Here is an 18805-nt window from a genome sequence, read left to right on the forward strand (position 1 = left end):
TGATATTGGGTTCCTCTGGCAATATAAGAAAATCTTTAGCTATGTGAATTCAAATGTGGTGATTCTGAATAGCTAAAATAATAATAATTAACAATAATAATAGAATTTTGTGAGATTTAACAATTTTCAAAAGAAATACTTCTAAGATAATATTACATTCTTCTTTGATTATAATATAAATATTATTTAACTCTTTCTTGGTGATGCACAACCTTATTTTAATGTACCTGCTAACACCAACCCTTCTTTCCGTTTCTAATTGCTGCCATTTAGAAAATCAATTAAAAAGCAACTTCTTTACTAAATTCTCTAATTTCAATCTCCCCCCATCCCCATTTAGTCAATCTTAGATCACTGATAAAATACTTTAAATTTATATGTAAAGTTAAAGTGTTGACTGGACATGGATCTGAAGAGATCTCCTGTGAGTAAACTATATGCAGATTGCAATGAATGTGCTACATGATTTCTAACTTGCCTGCTCAAAAAGCATTTTGTCTTACCTGTTTTTCTCCAATAAGAGCAAACTGAGTTCTGGGTAAGTGAGGTATTACTGTAGGACAACACATCACTTTTAACAGAGCAAAAAAGCTATCATAATATTAGGTTGGTGCAAAAGTAATTGTGGTTTTTGCCACTGTTTTTAACCTTTTAAACTGCAATGACTTTTGTACCAACCTAATACTAACAGAAAGGTGTCCCTCCCTGGTTAACTGAAATACTGCATTAACACACATGATCTCAGCCCTCACAACAGCCTTATCACAGAGGAGGTAGTGGAGCCAAGAGATGAGACATGGAACCTTTGGTGTCAGACCACCTGGGTTGAAATTCTGCCTCCAACCACTAACTGCAAAATCACAGCTTCCCAAACTGCAGAGTGAGGTGGGTAACGGTAACGAAGGAAAGAGCTGTTGAGAAGGTGAAGTGAGATAATGCCTGTAAAACATGCAGTACAACGCTTGGTGTCATAAGCACTCAACAAATGACAGTTATCTCCATTTTGCAGATGAGGAAACTAGAGCTTCAAATGAGTAACTTGAGCAAATGGTGGAGCAGGACACAAAACAAGGTGCATAGGTTTCCAGAGTGCATACTCTTAGTCACACAGCAATACTGGCAACTAACATTTAATAGTTAAAGGTCAAATCAGGGGAAGGTCAAATCCATGGGCCATGGGCAAGACGGATAGGATTTACTGCAGAAATGAAATTTCAGTTCAGTATTACAAATCTCTAATTCATAACCTTCTCCCTGACAAAGAAATAAAAGGGCATTTATTTTCTTCACTTGCTTCTAAAGCAGAATGACTCCACCTCTGTGGACTGACCACCTGGAATATGTAGTTAAGAAATTCAAACGCATAATTATTCTATGACACAGTTCAGTTCAAAATATTTGGTGGTTTTGAATATAAATTCTAAGTTGTGGTATTCAAAAGGCATTTCCTATGCTCATAGATGCGCTAATTTAGAATTCTGTTCTCTGTTTTAATGAGATGATTTAATTAATATGCATCATAAAAACATTTGGAAAATGAATTTGAGGTGTGAAGGAGACATTCATATTTGTACACAATTATTTTGTCCTCATACACCCATAGGAGCACGTTAATTTTGTTATCCTGCTGTTGAGATACTGAAATTTCCTGGAAATCATGCATTCTACAGATAAGTCACCTATTAGCTACTAAACTCTAATGTACATACTTCCCTTTTTATTGCAATTTGCTTTTAAGAAAATACTATCCAGAAGTTATCTAATTCAATGAAGCATAGTGAGTCAGACATACATTTTCAAAATAATATCATTTTCTTGCCTGCCAGCTGCCTGAAGCTCAGAGATGAAGTCAGTTCTTGGGCATTATTAATCAATTTTATTTAATTTTCATAAATTTTCTAAGGACAGTGCTTCCACAAGATGAATTTAGTCCAGCACTACTACTGAAAAGCAAAAGCTGTCCTCGAATACTTATTTACCGCTCCTCCAATGTTCCCCCACCATAGGAATCCTGACTGTTCAACACGCTCCAATAGACAGCTGCATTCACAGTTTTGGTTTTGCCGTAGATAATCTCTTCAATGCAGTGGACAAAAGCAAAACAGTCTGTGTCCCTCCATAACTTTCCCCAGCATCCATGTTAAAATGCGTAGAGAACCCCTTAGGCTGCCAAGGCTGGTAATGAGGCCATCTGCTGTTCCTCTTTGCTCACCACTCACTCCCTCTCTATATTCCTTCCCCATAGCTGACATCCCTCTACTTGGATGTCAAGTTTCCTGAGTGTAGTTCCTGGGCAACCTGCATCATAATTATTTGGTGGAGGAGGGATTGGCCATTACAAGAAACAGATTTCTAGGCCCCACCGAGTCAAAATTTCTGGGAAAGGTGCCCCACGGATCTCTAATTTTATCAAGCAGCCCAGGAACTCTTTATGCACATTAAAACTTGAGACTGACTGTATCAGATAACATTTCTCTCAGACAGTTACAAATAACCCCCAAATACCTGGCCTTGATCACTTGAACATTCCCTATTTTAGAACAAATGGCTGCCTTGGCCTCAGTGAAGCAGAGATGTTCGCTTTTTCCACCCACTTCCCTCACCCTGCACCTTAACTATTCATTTTCTGTCTTTACTCTTAACGTACTTTTATTCCATAAGATACATTTTTTTTCATGGTTTCAAGTAAAGCTTAACCTGAGCTTTAGCATTGTGTCTTCAAATGACCTCCATCCATTTCCACTAGGACATCCAACTGTGATTTCTCACTCACGATGTTCCAAGGCTAAATACATCTTTCCCACAAATACTGCTAGTGCCAATTAAATTAATTAATTAATTTATTTATCCAAAATTATTTATTAAGCCCTTACTTTGTGCTAGGAGCTAGTAATACAACAGTGAGCAAAGAAACACAGTATCTGATTTTACAAAACTTACATTCTGCTAGGGGCAGAGATGTGTAAAGATATTAAACGATTATGTGCGCAATTATAGCATTAAAACTGCAGTAACTTCTATAAACACGAACGAACTATAGGAAACAGCCAGAATTATGCCTTTTTTGGCAAAAATACCCCAGAGGAGAGGGCGTGTCCTTCTTAGTGCATCAGGAGACACTGGTTGGCCCCATTATCAGTGATGTTAACCTTGATCATTTGTTTAAGTTATGTCTGCCTGGTTTCTCCCCTGTAAAGCTACTCTTTTGTTCTTTGCAATTACAACGTATATTTTAGGGAGTGATTTTGAGCATACGCAAATATACTTTTGCCCACTCATTTTAGCAGCATCCAAAGATGATTCTTACCTGAAATAATTATTACTGTGGTGTTTTAAAATGGTGACTTTTCTATTCCCATCCTTTCTTCTACATTTATTAGTTGGAAGTTTTTGTTTGATGGTTGCTTAATTTTTGTATAAAATTTTAAAATTTTAGGTTGTCAAAAGGATCTTTCTTTTTTTTATGGTATCTGGGTATTCCATCAGTCTTCAAAAGGTCTTCAATCTCACTGATGCTAAAAAATTTTCAAAATATGTCCATCAATCTTTTCTTCCAGTAATGTTATGGTTAGATATTTTTGGATAAACATCTTTGATCTGTGTGGAATTTATGTGTATGTAAGGAGTAAGATAGGAATGCAGTTTTGTTTTGTTTTGTTTTTTACCACCAGGCAAAATGACCCTGAGTGTCCTCAATGACGCTTCTTATTTAATTCTCAACTCTGCCCAACAAGGTGATGCTCCCAAACTAGGCACTTAATATATATTTATTAAACTGAAATAGTCTCTGTCAATTGTACCTCAATAGAATTGAAAAAAAAATTAGTCTGGCAGCAATGGATAAAGTTACAGAGAAGAGGAATTGGCAGCCCAGAGAGGAGGCAATTAGGCAACTGGGATGAGGTACCCCAGGTCTGGATTGAGAGAGGTAAAAAGAATGGAGAAGGGTAAATAGTTATTGGGGGAGATTATGACGAAAGAAACAACAAAGGACTTGGAAGTTAAGTGGACATAGTGAGATATAAGAGCATAAGTAGGCAAAAATATTGTAAATGTTGTCATCTAAGGGAATTAGAGATAATCACATTTCTGACTTTGACACAGAAAACTCCTTCCTCTCAATGAATGGTACCAACATCCAATCGGTTACGCAACACCTGGCAAAACCTAGAAATACCCTCCATCTGCTCCCTGCCTCAAGTCCACATCCAATCTACCACTTACATTTGCAGATTCACACTCCAAAACCTCTCAGATCTGTATTTGCTCACCACCTTTTCTCACAGCACCCTATTCAAGGCCACCTTTTTCTGTCTGCATTGCTGGAATAGCCTTTCGCACTGATCTACTTTTCATCTGCTCCCCTTTGATTATTTCTACATACAACAGGTATGTCATTAGACAAAGTTTTTCCTTTGCTTAAAAACCTTTAATAACTTTCTTTTTTAAAAAAAACAAACTTTTATTTATTTTAAGTGTGTTTTTCCAGGACCCATCAGCTCCAAGTCAAGTAGTTGTTTCAATCTACTTGACTTGGCCCATGTGGGGATCAAACCAGCAACTTTGTTCTTAAGAGCACTGCGCTCTAACCAACTGAGCTAACCGGCCACCCCATAATAACTTTCAATCACTGTTAATATCACATGCCCTTAATAGGTCCTGCAAAACTGGGTCTGACCCAAATGCCAACTCACCAGCCTGCTTTTGCGTCCTCCACACACTGGCATCTTTCAGTTCTGAATCGCACTATGCAAGCTGTATGCAAATGACCCCCACCCTCATTTCACACTTCTACTTCCTCTGCATCTTCCCAGATGTTCCTTTCAGCATCTCTTCCTCAGGCAAGATATTTTTGACCACCTCCAGACTAGGTTATACTCTTAATTACGTACTCATGAGGAAACATCCGACACACCCATAGTGAGAGATTTTTCTGCTAAACAATTGGCCAGTGCTCTTAAAAAGTGGCAAAATGATGAAAGACAGAGAAAGGCTGAGGTACTGTTTCAGATTGAAAGAGACTAAGGAGACATGACAACTAAATGAAGTGTGTGATCCAGGACCAAAAGAAGGATACTGATGAAATGTGAATAAGATCTGTAGATTAGACAATAGTACTGTAAAGATGTTAATTTCCTGATTTTGATAACTACTGTTACTATGTAAGGTGTTACTATTTGGGGAAAATGGATAAGGGATATACAGAAACTCTGCATACCCTTTTTGCAATCTTGGGAAGTCTGAAATTATTTTAAATAAAAGTATTTTTTATTGTTCAATTAGTACCTTAAAATCCCTTCAACAAGAGAAAGGACAACAAAAGGAAAAAAAGTTTGCAACATTTGTGACAGTTATAACATGTATTATCTCTAAACCATAGAGAACATTTGCAGAACAGTTAGAAAAAGGTAGAGTTAAATGAAAATGGACAAATGGAATGAACAAGTCATTAGAGAAATATAAATGGCTGAGTAATGTGAAAAAATGCTTAATTTCACCTAGTACTTAAGAAACTATGGAATTGAACAAAGTTTTTTTCATTTATTTGATAAAATTTACATGATTAATCATACTGAATATTGATGAGGACTGGGGAAAAAATTTCCATTTTTAAAAAATAACGCATTCCTGTTGACCAAGCAATTCCAATTGTAAGGTGATTTGCCCATAGATTGTCCTGCCCCAAATACAACACACACACACACACACACACACACACACACACACACTCCCACTATAGCATGCATGGTTTTAAAATTTTGGAAATAAAAATAAATAGCCATCAAATGGGGGTTATTTAAAATAAAGAAATCTATAGTGGAGGAAGGCATTAGAAAAGACTTACATCTATATGTACCGAACCAGGAATGTGTTCAAGTTACAGCATTAAGCGAAAAAAAGCAAGTTGTAGAATAACATACAAAGTATGATTCCGTCTTTGTAATACTAACACATCTATATTTAATGGATCTTGGTATTTGCAACAAAAATGTATTAATATTCACTGAATTTTTCTCAACTGTTCTCTCAAGGATGGGACCAGGAAGAATTTCACATGCATTCATTTCTGTACAATTTGTTACAAGTATGTATCACTTCATAATCAGACAAATCATACTTGTTTTTAAAGCCTATAAGTATTGAGTAGCTGGCTTCAGATTTGAATCCTAGCCCTACCACATCTGTGCTTCCAGATGTGTGAATTTTGCTCAATTACTCTCTGAGTCTGTCTCTCCAGTCTAAAGTGAGAATAACCGTGTCCTCCTTGCCACATCATACTACTAAGGTAGTGGTAGTTATTCAAGGGCTTTTTAAATCCAGAGGGGCTGGTGTGGCCTGATGGATGAGCTGAGTGGCCTTAGTGTCTAGACAACTAAAATTTGCCCGAAAAGACAGTTCTCCGGAAAGACAAATTTACTGTCTACAGACCTTCTGGAATCCAGAGCTGGAGAACTCTGTTGAATAAATCCTTCAATGTCAGTCCTACCAAATTCAAGGCTCCAGATGCTCACCCTTGCTCCCTCCTGCCTTTAGGGTGACAGACAAGTTGACTTTGCCCACTTGTTCTTTCATTCTCTGATCTGGACCAGGTACTGTGTGTCCCCAGCTCCAATGTAATGCTTGCTTGCAACAGGTTAGTCCTCTGTTCAAAATGCATGCTAGTAACCTAGTGCCTACCAGAAGAGGTAAACAACCTCACCTGCCCTTTACAGGCAGAGAGCTGACCCTTTTCTCTTCTCATGCATTATTAGACTTTGTTTTCCACTGCTCCCCAATACATATCTACCCCACTTCCCTTTTTGGTCAAATCCTCTCTGCCCTATCCTAACATCTGCCATTCAGAAAGATTGTAACATCCTCTCTAAAACATTTCCACCAACCCTGTGGTTTCCTGATTCTGTCCATCAAAAAAACCGACATTAATAAGATAATGAAACAAGTGTAGAGTGCCATTATGAAAACTCCAAGGCAGCCTTGATGTATATGTCATTACATGAAAATATCTATGGAAATCAAGAGGATAAATACATAAAACTTAAAAGTAAAATCACAAATCTGAATATAAAATTAGATTTTTGCACTTAAGTAGGTTTTTCTCAGTGTGGTTTAACTGACCACCTGCATCAAAATCCCTTGAGACGGTTGTTAAAATGAAGGCTCCCAGGACCCATCCAACCTTACTGAATAACAATCTATGGGGGTAGGATGGATGGCAGATGCTTTGGTTTTTTGAGACTAGTTTGAGAAGCACTACCCTAGTTACCTTTCTAAGTTTTTCAATATTATACTTGCCAAAGAAAAACAACCTTTATGTTGTAAGAATGTGGTCATTTACAATTCAAAATCTGCATTTTAATTTCTTGAGTTTTTCATTAATTGCAAAACCAAAGTTCCATACCCACTAATGATTCCAAGTGATTTTCATCCTTTTATTTATTTTTCTTAAACTACTATGTGGATTCTGTAAGCCGTTTCTATGTCCCACTGAACAAAACCACGAACATATATAGGACTTATTCCAGGCCTCTCTTTTCTAATCTCATTCCATCCACTATGTCCATTTGTTCCTCCTGTTAAAGAAAACTTATCTTGTGGAACAGTTTACAAATCAACCTTTCAAGGACAAAACAGATTGGAAAAAGAACTGGAGTCAATCCACCAGAATATGGAAGCATGAGCCCATGTACATAAAGCCCTCCCTCTATTTCTTCTCAGAGGTTGAAAAGCGAATTTTCAGTGTTAAAAGATATGGCTCTAGCCGTGGGATAAATACAATCACAGGGTTCTTAACTGAGCTGAATTTAACCATCATCATCATTACTGATTGCAGTTTTCCTTCCACCTTTAATTAAAATGTACACAGTTGATATTGTCCCTGCCATTCAAGGTTGAGATGCAGCATTCTCAATATGGACCCACACTGGAGTTTTTCACTGAGCACAGGAAAGGCAGCCGTCACCTGGTGCCAGGGAGGGTTAAAAGTGAGTCATCACTGGCTTCCTGTTTCCAAATTCACCCAGAGTCATCAAATCAATCAAGGTGAATAATACGTGATGGGTCCCTAGACAGTTCTTTCTTAGATATGCCCTTACAGAATCTGTGGGTCAGTTACTGCGATGTCACTGAAAAGTAGTATAGCAAAAGTTTAGAAAACAAATTCACTAGAACTCAAATTCCATCATCCTTAATCGAGTTTAAACTCACAAAATTTAAAAACAGTTCCTTTAAAAGGGACTGAACTTTAGTGAAGTAATGACGCTTATTTGCACACAAGGGTAAGTCAAAGGATGCAGTCTATAGTTTTAAAGATGAGATTTAAAAATTTTTTCCTCAAGTAAACTAGTCATGTTTTACCCATAAAATTTACACAAGACCAAGAAAAGCTTTTGTCTCCTTAGAAAAAAAAAAACAATACTGGCTACAGATTTCTGAAAGTTATTTAAGAGAACAAGAAATTATATAAGGACTAATGTAATGTTAAAATACTGAAATCAGTGATGGCATATTCCATTCTAAAGAAGCGCTGGGGGAATTAAGAATTTCTTATTCTTTATTGCTACAGCAGTCTTCCCACCTATAATTAAAATCTGGCTTCTTATAATTAGATATAATTACTTCAACAAGTCAAAGAACAGCTAAAATTCACTCTATAAAATATTCTGAATGAAAATAATTATAAAATGTCATCATAACTCCACCATCAGTCATGGTTAGAAAATATATGAGACTCTGGGAGTGTGAAGAGAGGTAGATGGCATAGAGGTTTTTCAGAATACTGATATATGCTCAATAGTTTAGTGCACACATAATTATTTGTAACATCTCTCCTTATACCCAGTGGTTCTTTACATATAATGTAAGTGTCTCCCTAATATAATGTACTATATACTATATATTGTATTATATGTAATGCATATATTATACAATGTATACATATAGGTATATACATGTATATAATGCATACCTAAGCATGTAATATCTACATTATATAAAATATATATAATATATAATTACATAATATTACACATTATTTACGTAACACATGAGATACATATTATATACTAGGGAGACATATCCTCCCTGCCTCCAGCAAAGACTCACTGGGTAGAAGGAAAGATGTTACAAATGAATAAGTAGTGCATAGATACGTCAACTGCTAGGCAAAAACAAAAAAATAATACATTTTAAAACAGGTGAAAACAGAAATTGGAACACTTCTTATTAAAGAATATAATGAAAAACGCTATTTACAAAATACCAAAATATCAAGAAAAAATAGCAAAACTTTTGTATAACAGCCTAGGCATGGAGATGGCATATTCTACAATGTAGATGATTGGAACCCTGAATCTCCATGACAAGCCCCCACTTTCTTTGCTCTAATTAGTATCCCCAGCACCTGGCATGTAGTACAGGAGACAATTCGGAAAGCAGGCATTAGAGTCAGATTCTCTGGGTTTGACTCACAGCTCTATCACTTACCAGCCTATGACCCTGACTAATTTACCTAGGTCTCTGTACCTCAATTTTTTAATATGTAAAATAGAACCTGTTGTATAAAGTTGTTTGTGAATCAATAATAATAACAGAAATAAACACATACAACACTTAACTTTTTGCCACACACTTCTAATCACTTTTCATTTATACCTATTTATTCATTTAACCCTCCCCCAAACCTTATGAGATAGAAACTAATATCCCAATTGAAAGATGAGGAAACTGAGGCTCAAGAAGTCAGTAACTTACCCACAGACACACAACTAGTAAATGGCAAAAAGAATTCATGTTCCTAACCACTCCATCATCCTTGAGATACCACGCGTGTTAAGGCTTTGTACAGTGCCTGACATATAGCACCTGTTTAATAACTAGTATTACTAAATATTTGTTAAATGTTTGCAAGATTCTGAGGTTACACCTGGGCTCAGCAGGAAAGGATGCTGTGATCAACTGGTGATGTCTTCCATGGATGTGGAATACATGCCATAGGTTTACTATCTCTCCTCCACATAAAACAAAGAATCCCGATATCTGACTGCCTGACATTTTCCCTTCTGCATGGAAAGAACATGCCTTTAACTCTAGTTCAAGTGCTCAAGTACCTACTTTTTAAATACTTGATAAGAATGGCCATGTTGCATTATGCAGAGAATAGCAGTGTTCGTATTACTTCCAAACAGTGATAAGCAATTTTTTATTTTATTTATTTATTTTGGACCTAGCCCATTAGAAAAAAATTCTTAAATGTCTAAGGATCTCATTTGATTTTTAATCAGAAGAAAACAAGCTTGATTGGAAGACAAAAAGGGAAGAACATCAGGCAGAAAATTTGCATTATTAATATGCACTATAATGTTAATATCCAGGCAAACTCCAGACGGCTGTTTAACTTTTGGACCTGAAATTAGATTATGAATCATAGGATAAACTTGGGAATAGAAAGTGAGAACTATTAAAAAAAAAAAAAAGGGAAGTCATAACACCCTTAATACTCAAGATCAACCATTTCCAAGAGGACCTTAAATGGCTAACTAGAGCAAATTAAAACATATGAATTACTGGTGCTTATATAAAGGAGCTGCTTTTAATAAACACAAGTTACTAAGTAACCTCCAGTCTGAATTAGTCTCTACGCCAGCCACATTAATGGACAAACATAACATGGGCTTAATTTAAAATTTAGAAATAAAATCAAACACCATGTGCTTTGCAGATTTAGCAATTTGACAAAGGTTTAATTGGCTTTTCCACTTAGTATGAGGAGATGTAGGATTGCACTAGAAGTTCATCTGATTTGCTTAGAAATGCAAATAATTTCTGACAAAAGGCACATCCAGATGTAGCAACATTGAGATTATTCCTGAACATTCTGATGTCAACTCAGGGTTTCTGAATGCACAATCACATATCCAGCTAGAAAATTCACATGTTCGCAGAGCTAGAATAAGCAAGTCCATTGGTACTAATACAGTGTTTTTTGTTTTTGTTTTGTTTTGGAGGGATTTTTATTTTTGCTTCAGTGGAGGAAGTTGGTCTTCTTAGTTGACTATATCAACTGGGCTTCAATATGATGAAAGGGTTGGTATAAAGTTATGGCTAAAGATAATCAATACTAGAAGACATGATGTACTTAGGTTGGGAAGTAAAGACATTCTAGAATTGTTATTTCATTTAACAAATATTTTTTGAGCATCTGTGATCCATTAGCCCTAAGGGATGGAAAGCTGTCTCTTAATATTTTCAGGGCTGAGTACGACTCATTTCTCATAGTATCATTTGAAGTTACTTATACATCTTTCACAGCATTGATGAAAAAATGCTAGCAATAGAGAGAATCACAAATCCAGTGGAATAAAATGTGTCTGGTAAATACATTTCCATAAATGCACCTGGCATTTCCTGAGCAGCGTTTACATATTTCTTGTACTCCTCACATTTTGAGCAAGAATTACCAGGCTTTTCTTCTCTGTAAAAAGCAACCTCACTCCCTGGATTGCAGTTATAAATAGGCTTCGGAAGAGTCCTTGAAAGAGGAATATGATCAAACTGGTTTAGTTAAGTCCTAGGTGCTGAAAGTAAACAGAGGTAACTATTACTAATAATTCTTTAACTATTTTTATCAGTCCTTCTCAGGAGCCAACCCCAGAGACATTCTCTTCTCCAGGAGTAAATCTCTCTGCTGAGGACACCCTCCAGACATGCTCCTCTCATTTCTCTCTCCTAGCCTTTCACTGGCAATGAATGAATCCTATGAAACAGGGCAAAAGTAGGCAAAAACCAGGCCTGAAGACCACAGTATGGGTAAAGGACTAGGAGTCGCTGCCTGATAATTAAAATGGTGATTGTTTTATAAAAGAGTATAAGAAAACAAGTTTGTTTTAAAAATTCCAAGAACCAGCTGATACATAAATCCCAGCTGATATTCCCAAGTGGCCAACAATGTGCTAGATATGTGCTTGAACAGAAAACAAGTGGCCAGTTCTTTCTCCAAGTAGATCGCCAATAGCATTTCATGCCTTTGGATGGAGAAACTGCAATGGAGCAAATGGTAAACAGGAGGAACCTATTTCTCAAAGACGTAGCTTGAATTAAAAAGAAACATACTTTTAGCTACAACATGCCTACTATAATGCAGTCATAGAGTCCATTTTTGAAGTTCAGCTGAGCATCCATCCCAAATGTAAGATTGTCCATTAACACAAGGTGGGGGTGGGGTGGGGAGGGAGAACCCAGTGGCTAATCTCTATAAAACAACCCCAGAAAACTACCACCAGAAACTTCCCATAGGAATTCAAACATTCAGATATAATTTATCTGCTGGAACAAATCTGCCATATTGACCTTGACAAGGCCTTGAATCACGAAATCATAAATCAGCATCCTACTGACACTCATTGTAAATTTGGAAACCCCTTTAAAACCTAGGACTTCATATTCTGCTCAGTGATTTGCAGGGTGTTGGGAAAGCAGTGTGCGCACTGGAGCTTACGTTGAAAGATGTCTGTTTTACTCACTACCAAACACTGATTTCCAGAAGGTGCACCCCCCCCCCCATCTCCGCGCCACCCAAACACTTAAGATTTGTTTCAATCCTCTAGATTAGCTTCTGTCTCCTGAATCACTAATTATGTATTTTCCCCCCAGTAATTATAGCACCTTAAGCTCTTGGATATCAGCAGTGTGGGTTGTTTGATAGAGTTCTGGAAAATTATGTTCTAGTGACATTTCCACTTCTTTGTGCATTTCACTAAAGGCTTTTGTAAAGGCTTAAATTACTCTGGTGAAGGAAATGTCTTAAGATTCTTACGATTCGCTCATAAATGGCATAAAATAAACATCATTTACAGAGGCTTGCCACACGTCCTGCAGGGATAAGGGGCTGTTTTTCCAACACTCGCCCCTCCCTTCTCCACAACACGCACCCCCCAAAAAAGGGCGGTGGTCTCGCTGAATGCCTACATCATCGCCGAACCAGAAACCCACGCGTATAGGTCACTGCTAGGGTTCCGCCTTGCCACCAAAAGCAACAGCTTCCTGCCTTTCCTGTCAAGGTGAAACTAACCCCTAGGGGCAGACTGGGGGCGCAGAGGCAACGCAGGCTGAGGTGGCCGATCGCGGGACTTGCTGGAAGGAAGTGAACAGCCAGCAAAGCGCATTTTCTTCCCGCGGAACAAGCCTGAGAAGCGACGCCGCCAGCGGAAGAGGAACCAGCGGCGCGCCAGGCCACCAGGCACACGGATCCAGCGTGCACACTCGCCTGTGCCGGTGCGCGCTCACACTCAAGCATACACGCGCGCGCCTACTCACCAGCAACCCCTGATGTCCGGAGCCCGCGTGGGGTGGCGACTGCAGCGGCTGTCCCTGCGCCTGCCGTGTGGCCTTGGCATCCGTCTGGCCGCCGCAGCTCCGGCCGCACTGGCTTTTCCTAGGAGGCACTGCAGCCGGGTGCTGTGGCACCCAGCTTGGAGGCGCCCGCTCACTTGCTTCGGCCGTGCCTCCTCCCCCTCTCCTCTATGGACCGATGGAGCTTTGCTAGTTCCACTCGCTCCGGCTGCGTGCGTTGTTCTTCTCCTTCTCCCCTTTTTCGCGTGGCTTTCTAGCGCAGGGGGTCAACACCGCTCTCGCACACCCACGCGCAGGCCGGTGGATCCCGAGCCTGCAGCAGCCGTCCCTACTGCCGCTGCAGGAAAAGAAATTGCCACTGCGATGGTCCTGGCCTCCCCTGCCCCGGCCCCTGGGTGCCGCCTCCGCCTCTGCCTCCGCCCCCTTTTCCGCGGCTGCGGCTTCCCGCATTCTGCAGAAAAAGCTCGCAGGTGGAAGCGGGTCTCTGCGGTTGGCCTAGAGCGAGAGTAAAACATTAGGGTGAGACTTCTCTGCTGAAAACTTGCACGTCCCCTCCTCAACCCCGAACCACCTGGACTCCCATTTTGCTCCACGATCAGTTGTGCCAAAGTGGACAGGAATGGGTGCTTTTTAAGACTGCGGTGTACACACGCCGTGGTATAGCTGGATTTGACCATGAACTCGCATTGGAGTCGGGGCCAGGATAGGTTTTGGCGAAAGTGCCACTTATGCCTCCCATGAGGAGTTCCCGCATGAGATTTATCCATAACCTACTCCCAACATGAAACACTTTAGTCCTATTTCTCCCCATCCCCATGGGTAATGAAAACTATTATGATTTCCTCTAGATGTGATTATAGTTAGCATGTGAAGAGTCTTTAGTATGGTCCTGGTACCGTGCCAGACACTCCAAACGTGAAATGTTGTTTCATCCTCTCCATAGCTTTCTAAATGGTACTCTTATTTTTCCTATGACTGAGACACAGTGGAAGTTAAGATTTAAAATCTGATCTGACATCAAAAGCTATAGAAATAGCTTGGCAGATTCTGTTAATTCATAAACATTTTACAAACACTGCTGCTGCTGGATGAGACATTGGCACTTTTCCACCTTTCCTGAGTTTGGTTGGGAGGCAACTTCCAAGTGAGAAAAGTGACTGCAGAGAGGGGCCTTGGAACATCAGGTTTTCCTAACCTAATTTTCCTCTGGAGACCAAACCTTCAGCCCTGGCTCTGCCACCAAATGAGCTGTTTAGCCTCAGGCATTTCAACTGGTTGGGCCTCATCTCCCTGCATTGGTTTTTAAAATGGGGAGCTCTGAGTATTGGAAGCAGCCTGCAGCCTTGAGTTTTAAGAAGCAACGTGTCACTGTTTTTCTAATTTTGAATATATAAATTGTGTGTGTGTGTGTATATATATATATATATATATATTTACAAGAAGGGGAGTACAGCATTAGGAATAGAGACAGTGGAAATGTAATGGCTGTGTGTGATGTCAGAGGGCTAGTGGCTGGGTGGAGGGGGTTTGTCACTGTGTGAGGGACATAAATGATAAATGTCTAACTATGACATTGTTTTGTGCACCTGAAACTAATTAAAGAAATGTTATAAAAATTTTTTTGAATTTGGTTCCAAGTTTTAAAATCACAAAAATTCAGACTTTGGGTATATTCTAAAAAGTTGGAAGCACTGGCAACTTTGGTCCATGGTCGGTTCTAGCAGCCATCAGCCAGATCCAAGTAGTAGGTGTTGCTTTTAGACTGGGAGATGCCTTTCCATTTTCAACAGTCCCCACCCCACTATGTGTCCCACCACATTTGAGGATATGGTAGACATTTGTGTTTGCAGTTCTGGGCTACATCATGTCCTGACCTACTACACAATCTAAAATTCCGTGATAATTAAGGAGATTAACCAGATTCCCAAAATGTATTGTGAAACTGAGAATTCCACAAACACATTTATCATGGTTACTAATCATGCTCTTGCTGTCTAGAATCTGAGGAATAGAGTGAAACATAAAATGAAGTCACTATAAGTCAAGCTGCTAAATTACTGAAATCAAGTAGATTGAGGTATGAGGAAACAATTCGATTCTTGCTTTAACTAGCCTGGGAACTTAAACTTTTGAACTTTCCAGTCCTGGTCAATGCCTGGATATACTACATCAAACCTCCAGATAACCCTCTGGGTACCCCCTGAAGGAATAAGGAAAGAATGTTCCCGTATCTAGACCACCTGACATCCATTATCAAACCACTGGTTATCTAGAGGATTACCATCTCAGACCAATGCAGAGGCTAAGAATGCAGGACTGATTCTTGTCAGGAATGTGCTTTTTACTATAAAAACCCCTAGCTTGTCTTGCTTGAAACACTCTTGAAACTAGGGTATTGCCTAGTTGTATTTCTGGGTGCAAACCCTAAGACTTGAATACATTTTTATCTTTTATTTCTAGCCAAAGCCTCATTTACACTCTGATTCTTGTATGCAAAGATTCATTTATGCTCAGTGGACAAATCCAAACTCTGGTAAAAGTCGGAATAGCCCAGTACTCACTGTCTCCGCCCACTAGCAACTAGGGACTCATCATGTGACCTAAGTTCAGCCAACTGGACGCTCCTATCAAGGTCTTTGCAACTGGAGTCTGTGATTCAAAGAAGACATTTTATAAATAATTCCATTATCTGTAAAGTGGTTTTTGTGCCCATCGACAGCAGTGCCAGAGGTGAGAAGTGGGAGTATCCAATGGCACTACCAGTGGTGTCCTAAGTGGCTGTTTGGGTGGTATGACCTGTTCTGATTCCAGCTACCAAGCTACCTTGCCTGTTTGATGAGCCTGATTCTCCAGCCTTCCTGTTTGGAATGCTACCTGATGGCCTTCCAAGGCATTGCCCTTCTGATTAAGTTAACCAAAATAGATTTCAGTGTTTGCCACCAGAACTCTGAGTCAGTGACTTTTGGGGTGAGCCAAGCTCTGCCTCCTTTTCATTAATTGAATGAATGAAAAGTGGGCACAAGTGTATTATAAATCTTTTATCTTAAAGAGCTTAAAGATTTTACTGAACTGTTAAAGATTCTACGTCAATATTTACCCCAAATGCAAATTTTTTTAAAGACAGGAAAATTTTTTTGTTCTTACCAATCATATTAGCAAAGATAGCATATAAATAAATATTTCATCCTCAGTACTGTTGAGGATGAAACTGTGGGGGAGGAAAAATAGTTTTCCTTCTACCTTTCTAAGTTCTTCTGACTGGACTCATAATCAAATTAACATTGGACAAATTAACAGGAGATAATGACCAAATTTATTACGGATGACATATAGGGGTTCCCTAAGAATATAGCACCTGAGGACACACTGGGCAGTTGAGACTTATATGCCACTCTGGCCTAGGGAGAGAGTGGCAGAGGTCTGAAACTTCATAGGGAAAGTAGGCAATTCACAGGTAGATGAGAATGAGCAATCACATGGTAAATTAATTCTTGCCAGGCCACCCAGCAACAATGGGACACAGAGGGGAGTCTGGAAAAAAGACCTTTGCTTGGATCCTTCTTGTCTGCCACACTTAATTCATATATGCTAAGGTGAATATGCTAAGGTTCTCTTCCTGTATCAGGTTTTTCTATCTGAATTCCTTTAGGCAGGGTCAAAGATTCTCTCTGAGTCTTTTGTTCCTTAAAAATAACCAGCTTAAAATAATCCATATCCCAAAGGGCATATTTCAGCGTGGCAAACTCTGCTTCCCTTCACAATGAAATGAGTCCCCTCACTTGGTGGTATAATTCTGATACACTGCAGGAAAGGAATTTGTATGTTAACACAAGCTATGAAATGTACACATCCCTTTTCCCCCAAGTAATTCCACTTCCAGGAAGCAATTTATCCTAAGGAAATCTAAAATGAGAAATAAGATTTCTCCATTGAGATATTTATCACCAAATTTGGACATTAAAGTTATGATGAATTTTAAATATCACTGCAGTGGCTTGTGATACAATGTTAAACAAATAAGAAAGATAAAAAATGATGATACATGTCATCTCCAATAGGTAAAAACACAGGGAAAAAATCTAGGAGAATTTATTAAAATCATACCCTAGAGATTAGTTATGGGGAATTATAATAACCTTCTTCATATTTCACTATAATTTTAATTTTTCTTAATGGACATGCTTTCCTCTCATTTAGGAAAAATAATATTTAATAATTAAAAATAAATGGAATTGGTAACCAAGAAAATTTGAGGTTGTATCTATCCCAGTGCCTCATTCCTATTAGGTACATAATAAATATTTGAGGAAAGAACAAAGGTAGGGATAAATAAGGGAGGAATGAAGGATGGGAGATCACGCTTTCCACAAAGAGTGATGAGTGAAGGGATTGTGACACCACCACCCCCACCACCACCACCACCACCCCATCTGCTTAGTTGATGGTATACGACTATATAGAAAACAGGACATTACATGCTAAATTGCTTTATTAAGTAGTGCTGCATTTGAGTATTTTCCAGCTGTGACAACTGGTAAAACATTAATACTTTTCTCACCGGATGAGTAGCATGGAACCAGCACTCAGACTTTTTTCCTGTCTCACAACATCAGAGATAGATCTGTTCTGAGAACCTGAAAAAGCCCATGGGTGTTGGTATTCAAGACAAAGAGGCCCCCTTCTTGACTCTGATTGGCCATCAAATGAAGGTCTGCCACTTTCTGAGTAACCCAAGAGTCCAAGAGTTTGAAATAGCCTCTACTTTCCTCATCTGTCCACATCCCATTTTAGTCTTTCTTGTTGGAACTGACAATACAAAGAGCAAGTTTGCAGGGTTGAATTTACATTAATCCGGAAACCAAAGTTACATTCAAGCACTCCTACAATTGTTTGGTGGTTTCACGTAAAGTGGTGGTACCTGGGGTGATAACCACCCCACTGGGATCCCTTCTGAGACCAGATGGCCTGGAGTCCTTGTTCTTTGTTTTCACAGACTTAGAATTTCATGGCTCTGGATTATCTTTAAATTCAAGGGAAAGAAAAGAACTAAAATACATAACTGATTCTATTAGAAGAAATGCTTATCTCAGAGATTATTATGTACTTAAAAGCATGTACCTCTGGAATTACATTTTTAAAAACATGTATTTCTAAAATTCTGGATTTGGGGTATTACTATTATTTATAACAAAGTTTCTCAAAGTATGGCCCGGTGACCTTTGAAATCTTTTCAAGCGTGTTTGCAAGGTCAAAACTACTTTCACAAATCTATTATTTGTCTTTTTAACCCTTATTTTCTCATGGATTTACAGTGGAGTCTTACAGAGCTACATGAATGACATTGCCACAGGTAGAATGCAGACAGTTACGAGAATCCAGGCACGTATTAAGGCAGATGTGATAGAAATTTGTGAAAATATAAAACAAGGCAATTTTCTCACTAATTTTTGTTTTGTTT

General features: G+C 38.8%; 1 protein-coding gene across 3 annotated transcripts in view; it reads right to left on the reverse strand.

The window, feature by feature from the left end:
* Nucleotides 1–13728, reverse strand: part of STAMBPL1 (STAM binding protein like 1) — a 44483-nt gene extending 30755 nt beyond the window's left edge. For 2 of the 3 annotated variants that reach the window (XM_019738942.3, XM_019738963.3), the window contains exon 1: nt 13312–13451. The gene's annotated coding sequence lies outside the window, so the exon portion shown is untranslated. Of the gene's footprint in view, nt 1–13311 lie in introns of all 3 variants that reach the window. The other variant, XM_019738936.3, reaches the window with a different exon arrangement.
* Nucleotides 13729–18805: the final 5077 nt, after the last annotated feature.

The sequence above is a fragment of the Rhinolophus sinicus genome, chromosome 15 (genome assembly GCF_057876585.1).
Source record: "Rhinolophus sinicus isolate RSI-liver-muscle chromosome 15, RSI-T2T, whole genome shotgun sequence".
Lineage (NCBI taxonomy): Eukaryota > Metazoa > Chordata > Mammalia > Chiroptera > Rhinolophidae > Rhinolophus > Rhinolophus sinicus.